Source organism: Schistocerca gregaria, chromosome X (genome assembly GCF_023897955.1).
Source record: "Schistocerca gregaria isolate iqSchGreg1 chromosome X, iqSchGreg1.2, whole genome shotgun sequence".
Classification (NCBI taxonomy): domain Eukaryota; kingdom Metazoa; phylum Arthropoda; class Insecta; order Orthoptera; family Acrididae; genus Schistocerca; species Schistocerca gregaria.
Genome location: NC_064931.1, coordinates 257,204,405 through 257,218,170, shown reverse-complemented (window position 1 = coordinate 257,218,170; position 13,766 = coordinate 257,204,405).

Below are 13,766 nucleotides of genomic sequence, written 5' to 3'. Positions count from 1 at the left end.
GGAAGTTGCTGCACGCCTTGCAGAGCACATTGAGTTTCACAGACCGTGAGTGGGCGAGGATTATCCTGTTGGAACAACAAAGCAGCTTCCTGTTCCAATAACGGCAAACGAACGAACATAATAACATTCTGACGTACCGAGCTCTGGTTAGTATCCCCTCCAGGAACGCCAAAGGTGAAAGAGAGTTGTAGCCTGTCGCACCCCAAACCATAAGGCCTGGGGTGGGGTCAGTATGTCTTGGACGTATACCCGGCCGGGGTGGTCGAGCGTTTCTAGGCGCTACAGTCTGGAACTGCGCGACCGCTACGGTCGCAGGTTCGAATCCTGCTCCGGGCATGGATGTGTGTGATGTCCTTAGGTTAGTTAGGTTTAAGTAGTTCTAAGTTCTAGGGGACTCATGATTTCAGAAGTTAAGTCCCATAGTGCTCAGAGCCATTTGAACCATTTTGGACGAATACACTCTATGAGACAGCACTCATCAGGTCTACGTCGTATGTGCAAACGACCATCAGTGACATGCACGCAGAACCTGCTTTCATTGCTGAAGATCGCAGGGCGCCATTCCATCTTCCAAGTGATCTTCTGACAGAACAAATTGAGTTGTGCGCGTCGATGCTGTGGCGTAAGTGGAAGACAGCCTAGAGGTTTGCGTGCCCATAGTGCCATTGCTAATAACCAGTTAGCATCAGTTCGTGTTGACATGTCTGGGTTCACAAGCCCTCTTATCTGTGTTGCGGTAGCTGTACAATCTGTCACAGCTGTGCTTACAATACGACGATTCTGGCGGACATCTGTGCCGTGGACGTCCAGAACCTCGTCTACGTGTGTAAGATTGTTCGCATGACCACCGGATACCAGTGTCGTTGTACAAAAGACGTAGCACATCTAACTTGTAGAGCAATTCTCTGAAGGACTTTCCCACCATTCGGAAGGCCACAATTTGACCCCTTGAGAGATTGCAGGGCACTCTCACTTCTGATTCGGTGTTACACCGCTTCATGTTCTTACGGAATATGATCTTCACTGCAATTTGACTTCATACATTATGAGGAAATGGTGGGAAGTAGTTAATGGTCTTGTTTGTGTGCTCTAGGGAAGGAATGGCAACAAGCTTTACCTGCATTCAAAGGAATAGGGTGCCGATTTAAACGACTGCAGTAAAAGCTGCGATGATGGTGGACCCAATAAAGCGCGTTTTTTCTGCAGAACGTGAGGAGATATTTCCGGACGGCCGACTTCCGCCGTCTCTTTGTGAAACACATTTAGTTGGGAGGCAGGCCCATCCAAGTATACAGACTAGCACCGAGAAGTCGCCGCTGCACTGGCCAGCACATTGTAGACCGGCAGTAAAGCAGAGGATGGACCCTTGTTAGGGAGGAAGCCGACAAAAGAACTGCGAACGTTCTGTGAATTCCCGTGGGACAGGGCGACTGCCGCCCAGATGTCCAGACTCTGTTTCAAAACATATTTGTGAAAGCACGAGGCTTTTAGCGAGTTTATGGCCGTTCTTTGGAAACTTTGAAATTGACGTAACAGGGGAGATAACAAGCTGTTTATGGAGGCCTGTGTTTCGTCCTGAGCATTTAGCTAGCAATAGACATGGAAAACGCGTGAGAAAGAGGCTGCAAAGGTGAATCTTCTTTTTTTTTCACGCAATTAATTTTAAAGTCCCCGATTGGTCAAGTAGGTGTTTGCAGAGCAAAGGCAGCTCTGCCAGCTAAGAATGCCGGGCTCCAGCTCGTGATTGGCCTGTGCGAAAGTGGGGAGGGTCTATAATGTAAAATGTGCTTTTGGTACGAGCTGAGGAGGAAGCGAGCAGAACGGAAGAAGTCACTCTTGTACTGGCGCTTCGCTAGTAAAGAAACTGTGAGACTTGTGTCCTTTGCTAGTGTGCCACTTTGAGCCTGTGCCAGTCACCTTCTGAACCGTCAGAGGTACTGCTTATATCATCACGCTCACAATGAGTGAAGCGTGGGTGTACTTATTTGTCTTGAGTCGGCCATCTAAACATTTGACAATTTCCGTCACTCACAGTCGTGGCACAGAGCCAAATTGGTTTGGCAGACAAGCAAACGGATCCACCGGCACACTAGAATCCACCGGGATTTCAGAGGCTCATAGGAAAGTACCTGCATTCTGAATTAACCGAACGCGAGACCGCGTACTTACATCTTTCAGGAACGCGCCATTAATAACAGATTGCCGCCGTCCACGACATCAGTCGCCGTTCTCATCGTGATGTGCCGCCTTGACCAGCAGGAGGGTAAAGTATTCGCTGCTGCGGCAAAGGGATCTAATATATGTTTCTCAGCACCCTGTTCTTTCGAACCATATTTTTCTTTTTTGAATAGTAGAGTATAACTGCTTGGTCGTGGCGTAGTTTTGTGCCATAACCCGGATTCACGTCTAAGAAGTCAGATAAAGCGATTAGTGTTCTGGTTAGCGTCGTGTGTCGATCCCCAGGTGATCACTTTGTACTCCATAGACCCCATGTTAGTGAAAGCGTTTGTTAAATAAAAAATGTTTGTGTAATGTTTCTTTCGCCATTTTTGTTGTCTTGTAATGTTAATAATGAATAAATCTATTGTGATTTAGATAACAACTTCTCCCTGAGTTCTGATTAACAGTTCCTTCTCTTTTTTTACTACAGTGTAGATTAGATACACAAGTAGAAGCTTTTCATTTGGCGGCCCCTCCCAAGATCTCTTACTTCATCAACCAAGCTTTTCAGCCTTTCAAACGCGCTGAGTTGGCACTCTAGGAAGTCCGATTGCGTCTCCGTGGCATTGTTGTGTGCTTGCTTCACACTTTTGCACCTCACTGAACCTTTTGACTGCGAGGATTTCCCATTAAAGTATACATACAGATGGCGCTCTGGTAGCTATACCAGTACGCTATCTGTTGGCGGACGACATTGAAACCAATGTCAGTACATCCACTATCCCCAGGGGCCATATGCCGTCATAGGATCAAAATCGACACCGTCTTCCCAGGTGTACTATTTTTTGCTGGCAGTGTATTTAAACGCACCGTATCAATAAAATGAAGAGCATTCTGCTTCGTACAGCAAGTCATTACTTTTAAAAACTAATTAAAAATAACTACGCAAGAAAGACGTATGCAGCACACTTCAACTTCCACTAACTACACCAACACACGCTGAAAACACCATAAAATGCAACGAATACAACTTACAACACAGAACACACAAGATCAAATAGGCATTTGTAAGCAAACATGGCGCCACAGCGCCAAGAAGGACTTTTATTGCGCATGCACAACTTCTGCGACTTGCGCATATGGCGAAAAAATTGTTCATAAAATGCTACACTAAGAAGAAATGCAGATGATAAACGGGTATTCATTGGACAAATATATTATACTGGAACTGACATGTGATTACATTTTCACGCAATTTGGGTGCATAGATCCTAAGAAATCAGTACCCAGAACAACCAGCTCTGACCGTAATAACGGCCTTCATACGCCTGGCCATTGAGTCAAACAGAGCTGGGATGGCGTGTACAGGTACAGCTGCCCATGCAGCTTCAATACGATACCACAGTTCATCAAGAGTAGCTCAAATGGATGAAATGGCTCTGAGCACTATGGGACTTAACTTCTAAGGTCATCAGTCCCCTAGAACTTAGAACTACTTAAACCTAACTAACCTAAGGATATCACATACATCCATGCCCGAAGCAGGATTCGAACCTGCTACCGTAGCAGTCGCGCGGTTCCAGACTGTAGCGCCTAGAACCGCTCGGCCACTCCGGCCGGCCATCAAGAATAGTGACTGGCGTATTGTGACGAGCCAGTTGCTCAGCCACCATTGACCAGACGTTTTCAATTGCTGAGAGAGCTGGACAATGTGCTGGCCAGGGCAGCAGTCGGACATTTTCTGTATCCAGAAAGGCCCGTACAGGACCTGCAACATGCGGTCGTTCATTATCCTGCTGAAATGTGGGGTTTCGCAGGGATCGAATGAAGGGTAGAGCCACGGGTCGAAACACATCTGAAACGTAACGTTCACTGTTCTAAAGTGCCGTCAATGCGAACAAGCGGTGACCGAGACGTGTAACCAATGGCACCCCATACCATCACACCGGGTGGTACGCCAGTATGGCAATGACGAATACACGCTTCCAATGTGCGTTCACCGCGATGTCGCCAAACGCGAATGCGACCATCATGATGTTGAAAACAGAACCTGGATTCATCCGGAAAAAAGACATTTTGCCATTCGTGCACCCAGGTTCGTCGTTGAGTACACCATCGCAGGCACTCCTGTCTGTGATGCAGCGTCAAGGGTAACCGCAGCCATGGTCTCCGAGCTTACAGTCCATGCTGCTGCAAACGTCTTCGAACTGTTCGTGCAGATGGTTGTCGTCTTGCAAACGTCCCCATCTGTTGACTCAGGGATCGAGACGTGGCTGCACGATCCGTTACAGCCATGCGGATAAGATGCCTGTCATCTCGACTGCTAGTGATACGAGGCCGTTGGGATCCAGCACGGCGTTCCGTATTACCCTTCTGAACCCACCGATTCCATATCCTGCTAAAAGTCATTGGATCTCGACCAACGCGAGCAGCAATGTCGCGATACGATAAACCGCAATCGCGATAGGCTACAATCCGACCTTTATCAAAGTCGGAAACGTGATGGTACGCATTTCTCCTCCTTACACGAGGCATCACAACAACTTTTCACCAGGCAACGCCGGTCAACTGCTGTTTGTGTATGAGAAATCGGTTGGAAACTTTCCTCATGCTCCGTGGAGGTTCGAGTACTCCTTCGGGCATGGGTGTGTGTTTGTTCTTAGGATAATTTAGGTTAAATAGTGTGTAAGTTTAGGGACTGATGACCTTATCAGTTAAGTCCCATAAGATTTCACACACATTTGAATATTTTTTTTCCTCATGCCAGCACGTTGTAGGTGTCGCCACCGGCACCAACCTTGTGTTGTGCTCTGAAAAACTAATCATGTGCATATCACAGTATCTTCTTCCTGTCGGTTAAATTTCGTGTCTGTAGCATGTCATCATCGTGGTGTAGCAATTTTAATGGCCAGTAGCGTATATGCGATTCACATACGCGGGAAGGTTCGCATACTAGATGGGTGACCTTTTGTATGAAGTGATGTATCGTTACACGTCAAACTGACATGACGCTCATAAAAGTTGCGATAGATATTTCCCAGAGTAAACCTACCTTAAAAGAGTCTATGCTACGTTTCCGTGGAGGCAACAAATGACAATGTATGAAGCGTAAGTTCTCATAAAGACTGAGCAATTTATTAAAGTTGCCTCAGAAAACACATATGTGCGATCTTGTGTGAATTCTAAGATGGTGTGGAGCATTTTGTTGTGACTTTTTCTGGTGCTCGGAAAATAATATCCGGAAACTTTGCTATAAGTATTAATAGTAGACTGGCTCAAGAAATCGTCTTCCTGTTTTTGCGATTGTATAAATAAAACAAAATTAGTTGTCACCCTAACATCTCGCACTTCTCATTATAGTAACACTGGAGCCTTCCTAGTTCTCACACTGTTATGCACGGTTCACTGCCTGCGTGTGAGAGTCAGCGGCTGACAGAGAAGAAACCAATCGGCTCGACGATTACGAGTCACCCAGAAGACAGAGGAGGAGATTAGTGATTGACGTTCTCTCGACAGCTTTGTCATTAGAGGCAGAGCACAAGCTCGGATTATAGAAGGATGGGAAACGAAATAGGCAGTGCCCTTTCAAAGCAATCGTCCCAACATTTGCCTGAAGCGGGGAAAACTTGGAAACCTAAATAAGCATGGCCGAAAGCGGATTTGAACCGTCGTCCCGGCGAAAACGAGTTTAGTGTGCTGACCACTGGCCCATCTCGCTCGGTGTCTAGAGAATGGGAGGTAAGCAAATTACCTCCAGTTGTGCTAGGAAAAGTGGGAACGGCTGTTGCATTTAGAAATCCACCATGTCTGCTGCACCTGACATAGCTTTCTGGTGGAAAATGTTGCATTCGGGAATCCACCATGTAGTTTGTGAGTAGTACAATGTGTACCGTTTGAGAATTAGTTAAATATTATATTTGGCATACCGTAATACCGGCATGCCTTGTATGGGGAAAATGCCATTCCACAGCAGATAATTTTAATAGTATGTATTAATCCACTTTAAAAATATTACACTTGACATCCCTAACTGGGAAAACGCCCAGTAAACGGTGTGTAATCAACACGGCAGGAAATGTGCTGGGCAGTGAATAACAGATAGCAGAAATCACGTGTAAAGTTTGAAAAATAATGATTAGACGGTGAATAACTGAAATGGGAGGAATTCTGAACAGTGCAAATTTGAAAAGAACTGTGAGTTTTAATTTTGCTGTTAATGATAATACATTGTGAACAGTGAATTTAAAGAGTCCTGTGTGACTATTGATTGAGTGTGATATTATTTGTTATGAACAACAGATGTTAGGAGAGAACGTTACTTTTGAACTACAGTTGTGAAATGGATTTAATGAAGATCATTTTTGGTACACAGAGAGACAATTTGTTAAGAAACTTTTCGAAGAACTGAAGTGACTGTAGAAAATACACCGAGGGGCCAAAACATAGTGACCAAGTGCTTAATAGCTTGTTCGTCCGTCTTTAGAACGAAATACAGGTTGTATCAAAAAGAATAATACGATTTTAAAAAAGTCGTAACTATTATGTTATTTGAGATATATGCGTGAACAATGTACTGTTGAAAAGAGCAAACTCTTGAGTTTTAAATGGTTCCTTCTAGGTAGCAGCAGTGTACGCCCACTTCAGCTCTGATAAGAATTCTGTCGGGACAACAAAGTGCGTTTTGTGTTTTACGTTCTCCGCAGTGCGTGTCGATAATAACGGTTCAGCGTGATTTTCGTACTAGGTATGCTGTGGATCCTCCTACAGTACAGAGCTTTAGACGATGGCACGAACAATTCCGAGAAATAGGTTGTTTGTGTAAAGGCAAATCGCCAGGCCGTCCCCGAGAGTCTGACACAGACGTCGAACACATCGGTCATAGTTTCACAAGGAGTCTGCAGAGCTGCGTGGGATTACTCAGGCGCTGCAGTCATGGACTGTGCGGCTGATCCCGGCGGAGGTTCAAGTCCTCCCTCGGGCATGGGTGTGTGTGTTTGTTCTTAGGATAATTTAGGTTAAGTAGTGTGTAAGCTTAGGGACTGATGACCTTAGCAGTTAAATCCTATAGGATTTCACACACATATGAACTTTTTTTTTTTTTTTTGAGTCTGCAGAAATCCGTTTGCCGTGCAACTCGACAGCTGAACATGCTCCAGATGTCCGTCTGGCGTGTGCTGCGTCGTCGTTTACACATGAAACCTCACAAAATTCAGCTACTGTAAGCTCCTCGTGAAGTTGTCAAACAACAACATGTGGAGTTCTGTAATTTCGTTCTTGGCGAGATGGAGGAGGACAGTTTTCTCCCACATTTAGTGTTTAGTCCCGAGGCAACATTCAATTTAAATGGAAAGGAGAACCGTTATAAGGTAAGAATATGGGGTACGGAACAACACATGAAGTTGTACAACACGAGAGGGACTCTCCAAAATTTAATGTGTTATGTGCAGTTTCAGGGGAAAAGGTGTATGGTCCATTTTTCTTTGCCAAGAACCCTGTTACAGGAAGCACATATCTCGATATGCTTGAAAACTTTCCCACAGTTGGAGAATGATTCGAACTACTTCATTTACCAACAGGATGGGGCACCGCCACACTGGCATCTGGAAGTGCTGTAATTTTTAAATCAAAGGATTACTGAACGATGGATCGGTCGCACTGGACCAAAGTGCAAGGTCACCAGACATGACTATGTGATTATTTCTTTTGGGGGTTTATAAAAGACTGTGTATGTGCCTCCGTTAACAACAACAATTAATGAACTGAGACATCTCATAACAGCAGCTATGGAAGCTGTAGCTCTAGATATGCTCTTTGCAGTGTGGGAACAATTTGAATACCGGATTGACATATGCCGTGCATCTCAAGGGAGGCACATTGAACTCCTCTAAAAAGTTATGAAAAAACCTTTTTGAGTTTCCCGTTCATCAAAAAACAAAATTCATTTTATATTTTTATTAGTTTCAGAAATATAGACGCGCCAGGTCGGATGATTCTTTTTGGTACACCCTGTACATCACCGATTACGCATATCAAGATGTCGACGATTTGTTGGGAGGTTTGTGGCATTAGATGTCTACTCACAGGTCTTTAAAGAGCAGACAAGACTACAAATCCCACGTTCTGTGAAGTGTCGAGGATGCCCAGCCATTTAGAGCCTAGTGGTAGTTTCACTGTCCTTTTACCACTTTCTGTACGTGCTCACGACAGAAGCACATGAACATTCGACCTGCTTCGCTGTTTTCGTGATACTCGTTCACAGGCTCTGCATAATAATAATCCGCCGTTTGTGAAAACCACTGATCTCAATGGATTCCCCCATTTGTAGCGCCGCGCGGGATTAGCCGAGCGGTCTTGGCCGCTGCAGTCGTGGACCGTGTGGCTGGTCCCAGCGGAGGTTCCAGTCCTCCCTCGGGCATGGGGTTGTGTGTTTGTCCTTAGGATAATTCAGGTTAAGTAGTGTGTAAGCTTAGGGACTGATGACCTTAGCAGTTAAGTCCCATAAGATTTCACATACACTCACCCATTAGCAGCCCACATCTTCGCTAGGGTGACCCCCTCCGTGTTTGCTCCGTTTCCATACTTTTGCCAGCGCATCAAGTGTCTGCAACGCCACCAGGCGGCATTCAAAGTTGCGGTGGGCAGTGATCAAAATGATTTGGCTGATCAGCGTATTAGGGCAGTTGCTGAGGAAGATTGCAGATGTAAGGTACTGTGGCTGGATGTTTACTGGCACAATATTAATCTGACGATAGCATGTAAACTCCGAGTGAACGGGGTGTGCGAGTTGGAGTGCGGCGATGGCGGACGCACGGCTAGAGGTGAGCTGACTGGCAGCGGCTTCAACTCGGCGGTGCGCGGCGGCCGAAAGCGAAACTCAACGAACTGTCAAGAGGACGACTGTTGGCCACTGACGAGGGCCTCACCGGGTTTGCAGAGGTCGAACTCACTTCAATCTCGACAACTTGCCATTGCAGCAGCAGTAACCGATCTAACAACTGCGCGAGACACTTGTTTTATATAGGCGTTGCCGACCGCAGCGCCGTAATCAGCCTATTTACGTATCTCTTTATTTGAATACGCTTGGCTACACCAGTCTGAAAGGTCTCTGTTGGATTCCTTTCATGTTAATTTCTTAAATATGTTGTCATTTACGGCATAAATTCCTCTTCTAAATTTACTGTGGTGTTTCTGACTATCTGGGAGGAGACTGAGCAGTGAAAGGTGTTACTTTTACACATAAACAAGAACTATCTGTAACACTACTACACTTTAAAACACAGTTTATATGTAATTCATGTCACACGGTCTCATACGGAACCTACATCCTCTTTCTGTTATATACTGTATATGATAAGATACTGTCATCCCCCTTCCCTTCTGTGTGAAAGAATGAATGAGCAAATGTATTTCTAGTTGCATGCTTGAGGGTAGCAGACAAGCCTGTCTGCTAGAGAACAGTAGGACCAACGTCGGAACAGGTAGCTACGCTTTCTAAAAGCAGAGAGATTTCCATTCTTAGTATGTTCCTGTCCGTCCCTTGTCATGTTGGCATAGGAAGCTGCCTCTCTGGTCACTTCCGATTGTATCTGTGAGGCACCCTCGGTAGGGGCCCAAGCCTGTCTGTCCGCGGCGAGCGTCTGAAGTGGTAAGATCTCCGGCTAAGCGCGTCTCTGCTAAGTCCGTAGGACAATGGATTTCTCAAGTTCAGCCTAACTGAAAATTTAATCACATTTATTCCAGGTTTAGCTCTAAAATATCTAATGTTATCTTAAATTGCAACGCAGTGTAATTCGAGTGTGAAGTTCAGAATATATTCCGGTAGTTGCTTTGTCACTACTTTGTGAGTAAAGTGGAACTGCGTGTTGATCAGTAAGTCTAACTAAGATCATCAATCTTAAATGCGAATGTGCGTGAGATTATAACGTCTCGTCTTGACAATATTTTTCAATATAGCAACTTTTCTTTATGTTCAACCCACGTGGGGTGTACTTTGTGGGACCAGTACCACGTGCTTATACAGTTGTTTGACCCATCAGGTTAATAGTAAGCCGACAGTAACCAGTTCAAGGTTTTTATTTTGTAAATTGCTTTTCGATCTAATTTATTTTAATTATCAGAATTAGTGTGCAGTTACACTCTTTGTGTAAACCATGTTGACCACGTGAAGCATGTGGTGTAATCATCAAAGTAGCCCTCAGCTATTCTTTTCGGTAACATTTCACAGAGAGTTAGTATGAATTTAGGATACCACTGTGTGGTAATTACATGACGGACAGGATTGCGCTATGAACGTTACTTCTTTGGGTGAAAATTGAATCGGTTGGTTGTGGTTAATTTCCTCTTGCATATGTTTCAACGTTCTTTGTGTGTTATTTTATGAATGCAGTTTCCCAATCTTGGCTTCATATTTGATGTGTTCCGTAAGATTACAATCTCACATATTCACAATCCTAAATAAGGCACCAGTTTAGTTATGAATGAAGTTTAATATGCTGAAATTTCAATGATCAATGTTAAAATAAATTTCCAAATATAAAGTGATTTATTTCTTTTTATTTTATATATATATATATATATATATATATATATATATATATATATATATATATATATATATATATCATAATGAATACTAAAAGATTATAATTAATGTTAGTCTGGTTGGGAATTTGCAATTTGGTAAGCTAGACGGGATACGTGGTGAAACAGTTGCGCAGTAATGCAGGGTTAACTTCCTCAGATAGCTCACAGCTTTTAACCCACTTTTATGGTCTTGAATAGCAGCACCGCTTACACCTCAAATTAATGCAACAATATTACACATGGCGACCCTTTTTCTGTGATTCCGCTAGACTCTGGAATCTCTGAAACGTTAGATTGCGAGCGTTGTATAATCTTAATTTTTTTTCCTGCAGCGTTCAAACAACTTCTGCGTTGTTTCTGAGCAGACTTTCAAATGATTCATGGCGTTGTTGAGCGGCGTTGTGTTGTTTGTCTTGTTGTTTTGTTTTCTATATTTGTGTGTTTTATATGTGTGTGTGTGTTTTTTTTTTCTCGCTTGTAAATTGCTCTGTTTCGATCAAGATAAAAATTTGTTTTGCGTGTGAAAAAGTGCGTACTAGGTTGGGTACCTTTCGTATAACTGTCGTAATTTTTGGGGGATACATTTACTGTGATCCGTGTGTTGCGTACCGGGTATAAATTGAGCGAACGTAGACACGTAACCAAGCTTAAAGTAGGCGGTTCAACAACTTAAGTAACATGGACCAAGGGGATAATTTGATTTCAAATATTAACGCGTCGGACGGTTCCGAAAATGCAATGGGGAATACTTCAGACGAAATGCAAAACAGGACGAACGGGCTCACAGCAGAGCCAGAAATTAATTTACCTCCTACTAACCAAATTGATTTGGCAGAACTCACGAAAGCCTTATTGCAACAAAATAAAGAAAACGCAGAGAAATCAGAAAAATCGTTCCGAGAACAAAAAGAATCATCTGAAAAATCGATCCGCGAGCTAGGCGAACAAATAGACGAAAAACTAATCTAGCAGACAAATAAAGTCGACAAGTCGATGCAGAGAGTGTCCGATGATATCTCACAAAGAATAAACTATCTGGCAAGTGAAATAAAAAGTGATAGTATGAAAGAATTAGGCCGTACATTTGAACAAATCGATGACCGTCTGCAAGCCTTAAAACAGGGCAAGCGGAGTCGCGATGCGGAACCGAAAGAGAGCGAAGAACAGCTACTTAGGAATTTCCAAGCGCTGAGAGAAGAATGCCAAAGGGAATACCAGCATGTTCTCTCCAGGGTCCAGGAGGCGGAAACGCATTGTCCCGCTTCCGTTAGCAACACAGTAGCGGACAACAGTCAAGCGATTCACGCACTCGAACAGCAAGTAGAACAATTGAAGCAGACGGGGGCGGAGGACAACAGACAAATACATGGTAAGATTGCGGCATTAGCGGACATCGTAGGCACGATGAAGGTGACGGAGAGCGATAACAATACTACACAGGTAGCTGTCGTAGAGACCGAAGAAGTGCGTTCGCTTCTTAGGTTTCAGAAGGGACAGTTCGAAGTGAACAGGCGGGACAAAGCTGAATAAAATAAAACAAAATTAGTATTAGACAAGGCTGCATCAGGAGGTTTGAAACATGGAGAGTGATACACAACCAATTAAAGAGACAGTTATCAATGTAACTACAGAATACATAAGGAACTTAAGCAATATCAATAAGATAAACAGAAATAAATGAATGTAGGAAAATGGAGGTGTTTGAAGGAATCTACAGTTTGAGAGTGTGATGGTACTGCATTTTAACATTAACATTATAATCCAAGTAGTGGTTGTGTAACAGTTTTCGTTAAATAAATGACCAAATTTGATGAGACAACTACAAGGAGTGTTAAACATGGACAGTAATACAAGTACCATTTAAAAGAAAGCCTTAACTATTGAAACTACAGCCTATGTGAAATAAAAAGAAAACTGCAACAAATAAAACAACTTAATGTATGCAGGAAAATGGGAATATGTAGGAACAGAGAGTGTGGGAAGTAATGAACAACAAAGATTATTATATGAAGTTTAGGAGAGGGGAAGTGTTGAGCTGTGTCTGGTCATTAGGGATGAGATCTGGACGGTGAGCAAGATGTTTCAGGGCTTCCAGCAGGTTAAGTTTATGGCCTTTGTTTGATAAGTGAAGTACATGGGACACTGGCTGGTAGTTGTGACCCTCACTCAGTACATGCTCAGCAAGTGCAGAGTCTGAATTCTGCAGCCTCCAGCTGCGTTCATGTTCAGCCAGCCTAGTTGATATGTCTCTGCCTGACTGACCAATGTCTATCTCTTCTTGCAGCTCACTCTCATCAAACCTCCCTCCCCCACCACATTTCCCTCCCCTTATCTACAGAGTCCTCTATTGAAATTTTCTTCATTCCTTGCAGTCACTGTCACTTTCATTTCAATTCTCTCCTCTTTCATTCTCCCTTCTACATCTTCTAATACCAATCAAGGCTTCAAAAATGCTAGCCAATCAGTATCATTTTAATTCCTCCATTATTATTAGTGTTACTATTATTTTTATTACTGTTATTTCAAATTATTATTTGTTATTAATAACGCAAGGTGGCAACCTACCTGGGCCGTGCACTGGGAATGCAAGACCCACATCAATTGCCACTTTGTATTTTGGAATAATTAATTAGGGCAGTAATGGCAAGTAGTAGCACTAATGTGAACAAATTTGCGGTTCATCGCGCCATGTTAACAGAGGTGCCTAAGGGATGAGCAATGAGAATATACTACATTGCGCCAAGTGCAAATAATTTCTGCGGACAGAGTTTCGTGTGGAATTTTACTCAGGGAGCCGGTGGCGTGAAGCCAGCAGCGCATTAGCCTGAAGGTCGAATTTTACAAACTGGAGCATTCCAGGAGGTGCTGGAGGCACCAGGCCAGTCAGTCTCCAGTTTAGGGCTGTGATGCGGCCCGACGGGCAGAGGGCATTTCCGGGAGAGCACTGCGAGGCAAGCAGAATGTCTTCCGAAAGTGAATAACGCAGGGAGACGCTGTTCCCCCTCGACCGTGTCGCACTGAGC